Genomic DNA, 7212 nt, shown 5'->3' with positions numbered 1-7212 from the left:
GCTGCTCTGCAGGCCTCTCGGGAAACACTGCTTTCTGCAGTTAGGTTCCTGAAGAGGAAGGATCTCAAGCAGCTGCTGAAGACGGATCAGATGTGGAGATTTGCCGAGTGCTTGGTAAGGACAGGCTGGAATGCCCAGCCCGATGCCTGAAGAAGCCGCCTGCCCCGGCGCCTGCGGCTGCTGGCCGGGCCTCAGGGCTCCGTGGGCGGGGGGCGAGCAGTGCCGGCCGTAGGGGGCACCCGGCCCAGGGGCAGGGCCCGCATCAACCCTTTCCCTCCGTGCCCTGCCGCTCTCTGCAGCTGGCAGAGGACAGGAGCCGAGCGGCTGAGCGCCTGCGCCGGGCCCTGCCGTACCTGCGGAGCGCACAGGAGCCCCTGCGAGAGGCGGCCGTCAGGTTCATGGGTGAGCCCCAAGCCCGGCTCCCGCCCCGCCCTGCCCCGCCCCGCCCCGCCGCAGCTCGGCCCCAGCCCCGCCTGCTGTCCCGGCAGCAGGATCCGGGCGCGGGCAAGTGCAGCCCCCGCTGGCCTGGGCATTGCTGCTGCCGCCCTCTGGCAGCCGTGCCCTCGGGCGGCAGCGTGCGCCAGGGGCCCGGGCTGAGCCCTGCCGGGCCAGCAGCCCGTGTGGCCTCAGGGCTGGCAGCGGCCGTGTGCGGCAGCTGTGGCTCTGAAGGCAGGACACGCTCTGTGTTCACCAGGGATGGCCGGGCGCTACCTGACAGGGCAGCAGCCGGAGTTCCGCATCATCTGCAGGGGTGAGTGAGGCCCGCGGGCTCTCGCCGGGGGCTGCCGCTGGCACCTGCGTTCCCTGGCCTGCCCGCCCACGGCTCCGCTCCCTGCGCGCCCCAAGGGCAGCGTGGCCACAGCACAGACACCTTGCAGGGGCCTGCGGGACATTCCTGGCCAGCAGCTGCCAGCTCGTCCTTCTTGTCTCCTGCTTCCTCCAGACTGCCTCCTCCAGGCTGTGGCATGGATGAGGCTGGAGGCTCTCCCCAGCTGTGCGCAGATCCAGCCTCTGACCGTGCCTCTGTTTCTCTCTCTGCAGCCCTTCAGGACATGACGGATGACTCCAGCCCAGCCATCTCATTCCTGGCGCTTCAAGCTCTGTACATCCTTTTAGCTGTACAGAGCGTTCCCTCCTCCCGACTGCAGAAGATGCGAGACCAACTGTGCCGCCTCTGGCAGTCGCGGCCTTTCCTGTGTGGCCGCGGCTGAGTGTCCTGCCGCGGCGCTGCGGAGAACTGATCCGGGAGGCTGCGTCTGCTGGGGCCACCTGAGCCTGCGGGGAACACCTCTCCTCTGCCAGCACTTCCTTTCCCTTCACCCACTAGAGGAACATTAAATTGCTGTTGTTGGATAGCTGGCTGTCCAGGAGCTTTCTCTCGGTGCAGAGTGTCTTCAGGCCAACCGGGAAGAGGGCAAAAAGGCTGCTTGCTCTCAGCCACTTGCCCAAGCGTGCGCTGTGGAAGGGAAAGTGGCCAAACGGCCCTTGGCCTTTGGTGCTTCCTGCAGGGATGTTTTTGTTCCTGCGTCAAGTCTTCTGGAGCTGGGGGAACAAGTGTGTTCCGTGTCCATGGCAGAGCAGAAAGTGGCAGGATGTGTCTGCTTCCAGCGCTTGTCTTGGCTCTTGCTTCACAGTGCTGGCAGCGTCATCAGAGACACACCACAGGTTCTCTGATGCCAGAGTCATGCCAATCTTCGGCACTTGCCCGGCTTCCTGCCAGGTTCACCTGGGAAAATGGCTGCTGGTGCCAGTCCATTCCCTTGCCCAGAAGGCACCCGCTTGTGTTTGGACACCAACTGCTGGCCACAGCCAGATGGGCAGCACCTGCAGCATTGGCCATCGGACGCTGGGCTGATGTTTTTATCCAGAGAGCAAGAAAACCAGCCAGAAGCACACAAGGAAACTTGAAAGTATCTCTGTAAGAATGTCATTGTCCTGTCAAAGTCAATAGCGGATGGTGGTTTTGTGCTGCAGATAATCACTTCCGAGCAAAAATCATTCCAGGAAGGGACAACAGCTCCTGCCTTCTGACAGATACCCAGTGTGGCCACCAATTGCTCCAGGTGCTCCTGCCAACAGCCACCTGTTGGCAGAAAAGACGGCATAGCCACCAAGGCACGTTGGCTTTGGTTGTCCTCTGGCAGAGATGTCCCCCGCGGCCACAGGTCTCTGCGGCAGGAGCCAGGCACCAGCATTGGCAGGCCTTGGGGATGGCAAATCTCCTTTGGCAGGGACTCTTCCACAGCTGCGGCTGTCAGCGCTCCCCAGGGGCCAGAGCAGCATTGGTGCTCTGGGCCACAGCTCCCGTGTCTGTGTCACGGCCCTGCGAGTGTGCCGGCCACCCAGCACCGGGACTGGTCCCAAAGAGGCCATGGCAGGGCCTGTGGAAGGCCCCGGTGCCCTTCCTGCTCTGCTGCGTTGGCAGCCGTGGCGGCTCATTCTGCTACCCTGAGCAGGCAGAGCAGAGCAGCAGCTGCTTCTTGTTTGGGCCATTGCTAAAGTTCCTGCTGGGCTGTGTCTTCAACACTTGGGGCAAGGTCTTGCCTGCAAGCTGGGGCAGTTTGGCTGGGGTGAGGGTGTCCCCAGGGCACGTTGAGGTGTGTCCTGGGGCTCTCTGTGACACAGTGCACCGTGCTCACCGTGGAATGGAAAGGGACAGAGTGTGCAAGGGTGACCCTTTGTGACACGTCGTGACGTAGGTGCTGGCGACGCCACAGTACTCGGTGCACGCGACGGCACAGGACGGGACAGAGCAGTGCTGTGAGGAGACCTCCCACAGCCAACTCGTTCCTGGCTGACCCGGAGCTTTTCCGAGGCATTCCCTTTGCAGGTGACCTCGAGGCCAGGCTGCGGGACTCGGTGACGTGGAGCATTTCCAAAGCGTCTGCCATCCCTGCGGCCGGTGCCCTTGAGGACAGACTGCGGGACTTGCAGTCCTATTTCCTTTTGGAGACTTCTCTCTTGCTGGTGCCCTCGAGGACAGACTGCGGGACTTCCTGTCCTGTAGCCTTCCCGAGGCTCCTCTGTTGCAGGTGCCTTCAAGGCACAACTGCAGCACTTGCTCATCTTCAGCGCTTCCGAGGCCTCTCTGCTTCAGCAAGCACTCCTAACTGCAAAGAGTGACATGGAGCAGAGACCCCCCAGCGTGCCCAAGCTGGCCTGGCTGGAGGAGGAAGAGGCTGGAGCTACCTCAGCACAGCAGCCTGAAGAACTGGAGCAGTTCCAGCTGCTGCAGGAGCGTGAGTGTCCGAGCTGGGCTGCAGGGCTGGTGCCTGTAGCCAGCTTGGCCCCATCCCTTCCCATCCCATCCCATCCCATCCCATCCCATCCCATCCCATCCCATCCCATCCCATCCCATCCCATCCCATCCCATCTCATCCCATCCCATCCCATCCCATCCCATCCCTGTCCTGTCCTGTCCTGTCCATGGATAGGACAGAAGCTGGGCTGGAGCACCTGGCAGCCGTGCTCCATCCCCCGGGGCATCCTGAGGCTCTCCCTGCCTGGGCGGTGCAGGGCTGGGCTGTGTTCTCTGGCCTCTCCCGCAGCCCCTCAGCTCTGGCTGCGCTTGCTCTTTGCCAGATGCAGCCAAGGACCCAACAGAGGAACAGGAAGCCACCCGTGGCCGCTTCGGCAGAACGGCGCAGGTACCTGCAGCCATCCCCACCTGGGCTGGGCCTGCTGGCACTGCTCAGCCAAGCAGCAGGCTTGGAGCGCTCCATGGATTCTCCCTCCCTTGCTGCCCTTCTCCTGCGGACCTTCTGTGAATTCATCACGTGCCTTTGGCAGGAAGAGACCGCCGGTGCGGGCACGGGCATCTTGGAGAACCTTCCGTTCCTCGATGCCGAGACCGGTGCTGCCATGCTGGATTTGCTTGTGGAGAAGGGTGTCTCCAATCCAGTGCGAGTAAGCAGCCTGGGGCAAGGGCTCATTGGCCCCAGCAGTGGTGCGGCGCCTCGAGCCGGCTCTGCCGGCCTCCCTTGGCCTTTGAGGCCTGGCCCGATGCGTTTGGAAGGGAAGCACTTCTCAGGGGAAGTTGCTGCTCTGGCACCTCTGCCAGTCTGCCCGTGCCTTCTGCAGGTGCCCGCCATGGTGAGGTCCATCCACCAGTGGCTCACGGCCAATGAGGCTGCTGGGCACAGGCTGGACAAGGCCCTTCTGGAGCTGACTGAGGAATACCCCAGTGACGTGCTGATCACCCTCTTGCGCTGGGCCCCATCGTGTGACAGGTGGGGCAGCCCCACGTGCCTTGAGGGCTTGGGCTTCACCGGCCCGTCACCCTGTAGAGCCTGTCCCTGCTGACTGCCAGACAGGCAGGGAGTTGCAGGATCCTCTGGCTCCTCTGTTTTCCAGTGCTGCCATGGCAGCTCCTGAGCCTGGTGCCATGCTCCCTCCCTGCCCCTCGGGGCCCCTGTACCCACGTGGGCTGGCTGGCCGCTGCCGGCCAGGGGCAGTGGGCAGAGGCAGGGCTCAGGGCCAGCGCGGGCCCCTGCAGCTGCCCAGGCCATGGCGCTGTGGCTGAGACAGCCCTGACACAGAGCTCTGACCCCACAGAGCTGCTGCCACCATGTGGGCAACCATCATGTCCTCGAGCAGGACTGCGGAGCCGGCGCTGCAGCTACTCCTCGATGTGCTGAGCGCCTGGCCAGTGAGCAGCGTGTCCACCTCCGATGGGGACGATGCAGGAGTCTTTGCCCTGGCTGTGAGTTTCTGGAGCTGGCCTTTGCCAGCCCCTAGGCCAGCACTCCAGCAGCCAGCTCTCTGTCCTCCCGCCAGCTGCATCCTTCTGCCTCAGAGACCGCGCTGAATCCTGCCTTAGGGGCAGGCTTCAGGGGCACCAGGCCGGCTGTTTCCCCCCCTTGTCTCCCCCAGCCTCTCCCTCGCATGCTCGGGCCCTGCCACGTGCATGTCTTGGCCACTGAGCCTTGTCTCTGGCTCTTATTTCTTGCAGGCAACCGTGGCGCTGTGGAGAGTCTTCAATCTGGCCTGGCGCTCGCCTGTCGTGCTGGAGTATTTCCCCAGTCTCTTTCTGAGTCTGCTCTTCCAAGCGTACATCAGCATGCAGGAGATGCCAGAAGAGGTTGAGACCTTCTGGAAGGGATGCCAGGAGCAACACGGCCTCTCCGCCAAGCCCAACAGGTGCCCCATGCCAGTCCTCCCAGCCTCCCCATCCCTCCCATGCCCGTCCTCCCAGCCTCCCCATGCCTCCCATGCCCCCAGGGCAGGAGCCGGGGCTCCCAGCGTGACCTGGCCTTTGCTTTGCACACAGCTTTGCCCTGCAGACCCTGAAGGCCCTGCTCTGCCAAATGCGCTATGAGCACGTGGTGCTGTCCATGGAACGCAAGCACGCCTGGGACACGCTGCTCTGTGCCGACACCCACCACTGCGCAGTGGGTCTGCTGGCCAGGTGAGACCTCGTTCTCCCCACCGCCCCTCTCCTTTGTGCCCGCAACGCCCCACACAGTCCCCGTGGTCATGGGCGGCAGGGCCTTGTCACCGAGGGAGGGATGAGCAGACTGGAAAAGGCCGGCACAGGAGGGTGCCCAGGAATGGCCGCCTCCCAAAGCGCCCCCGGCGTGCTCGGGAGGAGACCAGAGCTCTGCCAGTCAGCCCTGGGAGAGCTTTGCCCGCCCGGCCCAGGAGCAATGGTGCCTTTTTCTCCCTGCCAGGGAGATGCGCCATGTCTCCATCATCTGGTGTTGCGACATGGCATCCCGCCTCTTTGACCTGCTCAGCCAAGGCATTTCAGACTGGGAACTGCCCGCCCTGGCCTTCCTGGTGGAGGTGAGCCCCATGGCCAGCGCTGCCTGGCTGAGCTGCCTCCCAGCCCTCCGCCCTCTCGTAGCCGCAGCTGCCTGGGACGCTGCACCAAGCCCTTTGCTGCTGCCTTGGCTCGGCCCTGTGCCCTTCTGAGCTCCTGCCAGCTGGGCACCTCTGTGCCTGCTCTGTGCCTTTCAGGTCCTGGATTGCCTGGACTTGAGCCAATGCGGTGAAAAAGTCCTGGAGATCTTGACAAGGCACCTGCAGAGCGAGTCCAGGCAGATACGTCGCGTGGCACTGCGAGGCCTCGTGGGGCTCACCTCGATGGTGAGAAGGAGGCAGCAGCTGAAGCTGTGCTGCCAGCGTGGGGCTGGGGCAAGCAGCCCCTTGGGCTTAGCTGGGCTTTGGCAGCTGTGCCAGCTGCTCCCAGCTCTCCAGGGTCGCTGTTCAGCTGCCTGAGTGCTTCGGGACAGGCCTTCGGCCTCTGAGCCCTGCAGCAGCAGCAGTGTGGGGTTGCCCAGCTTTGTTTTGCACACAGGATCCAAGCATGTACAGCCTGACTGAAAGCCTTGGGAAGCTACTGTGGGATAGAGATGAAGACATTGTTGAGATGAGCCTCCTTGTGCTCAGCTTCCTGCCGCTGCAGAAGGACCTGGCAATAGCCAGCCCCATGGCCCTGCAGCTGGCTGAGGCGCTCTGGCACCTCTTTGACAATGTGAGGCTCTGTGCCCCCAGCCACGGGCACTCGGGTGGCGCCTTGGGCCTGGGCACAGGGGGGCCTGGAGCAGCTGATGTGGAGGGCTTTTGCTTCCTTTCCAACAGGACAAGAGCCTTGTGCGGCTGCTCTCCATTGGCCTCTTCCAAGACGTGATCACGCTGGTAGTGGCAAAGGGAGAAAAGGCCCTGAAGAAGCACGTGAGCCAGAGCCTGCTCCCACTCTTCTTCCAGTGCCACGATGAGAACGGGCGTGTGGCACAGGTGAGGCCTCCTGGGTGTCCCCATGGGAGGGGGCTCAGCTGTCTCCCCAGCCCCTGGCACCTGAGGGGCTCCAGCCTCCTCCTGGCCTTGGCACAGAGATGCGGGTCCTGTGCCCTGGGCTGCGGTGCCATCTCTGGGTCTCTGCTGCTCTGCAGGCCTCTCGGGAAACACTGCTTTCTGCAGTTAGGTTCCTGAAGAGGAAGGATCTCAAGCAGCTGCTGAAGACGGATCAGATGTGGAGATTTGCCGAGTGCTTGGTAAGGACAGGCTGGAATGCCCAGCCCGATGCCTGAAGAAGCCGCCTGCCCCGGCGCCTGCGGCTGCTGGCCGGGCCTCAGGGCTCCGTGGGCGGGGGGCGAGCAGTGCCGGCCGTAGGGGGCACCCGGCCCAGGGGCAGGGCCCGCATCAACCCTTTCCCTCCGTGCCCTGCCGCTCTCTGCAGCTGGCAGAGGACAGGAGCCGAGCGGCTGAGCG

At 63.7% G+C, this 7212-nt stretch overlaps 1 long non-coding RNA gene across 1 annotated transcript; it reads left to right on the top strand.

Moving 5' to 3' along the window:
• The first annotated feature begins 331 nt into the window (after positions 1–331).
• On the top strand, positions 332–1058 carry LOC143694554 (uncharacterized). Its single transcript, XR_013183132.1, has 3 exons — positions 332–402; positions 695–751; positions 1042–1058. It is a non-coding gene; the product is annotated as an uncharacterized LOC143694554 (long non-coding RNA).
• Positions 1059–7212: the final 6154 nt, after the last annotated feature.

Source organism: Agelaius phoeniceus, chromosome 7, assembly GCF_051311805.1.
Source record: "Agelaius phoeniceus isolate bAgePho1 chromosome 7, bAgePho1.hap1, whole genome shotgun sequence".
NCBI classification, from domain to species: Eukaryota; Metazoa; Chordata; class Aves; order Passeriformes; family Icteridae; genus Agelaius; species Agelaius phoeniceus.
Note: the sequence above shows the minus strand (reverse complement) of the source record. Positions and strands in the feature narration are given on the sequence as shown.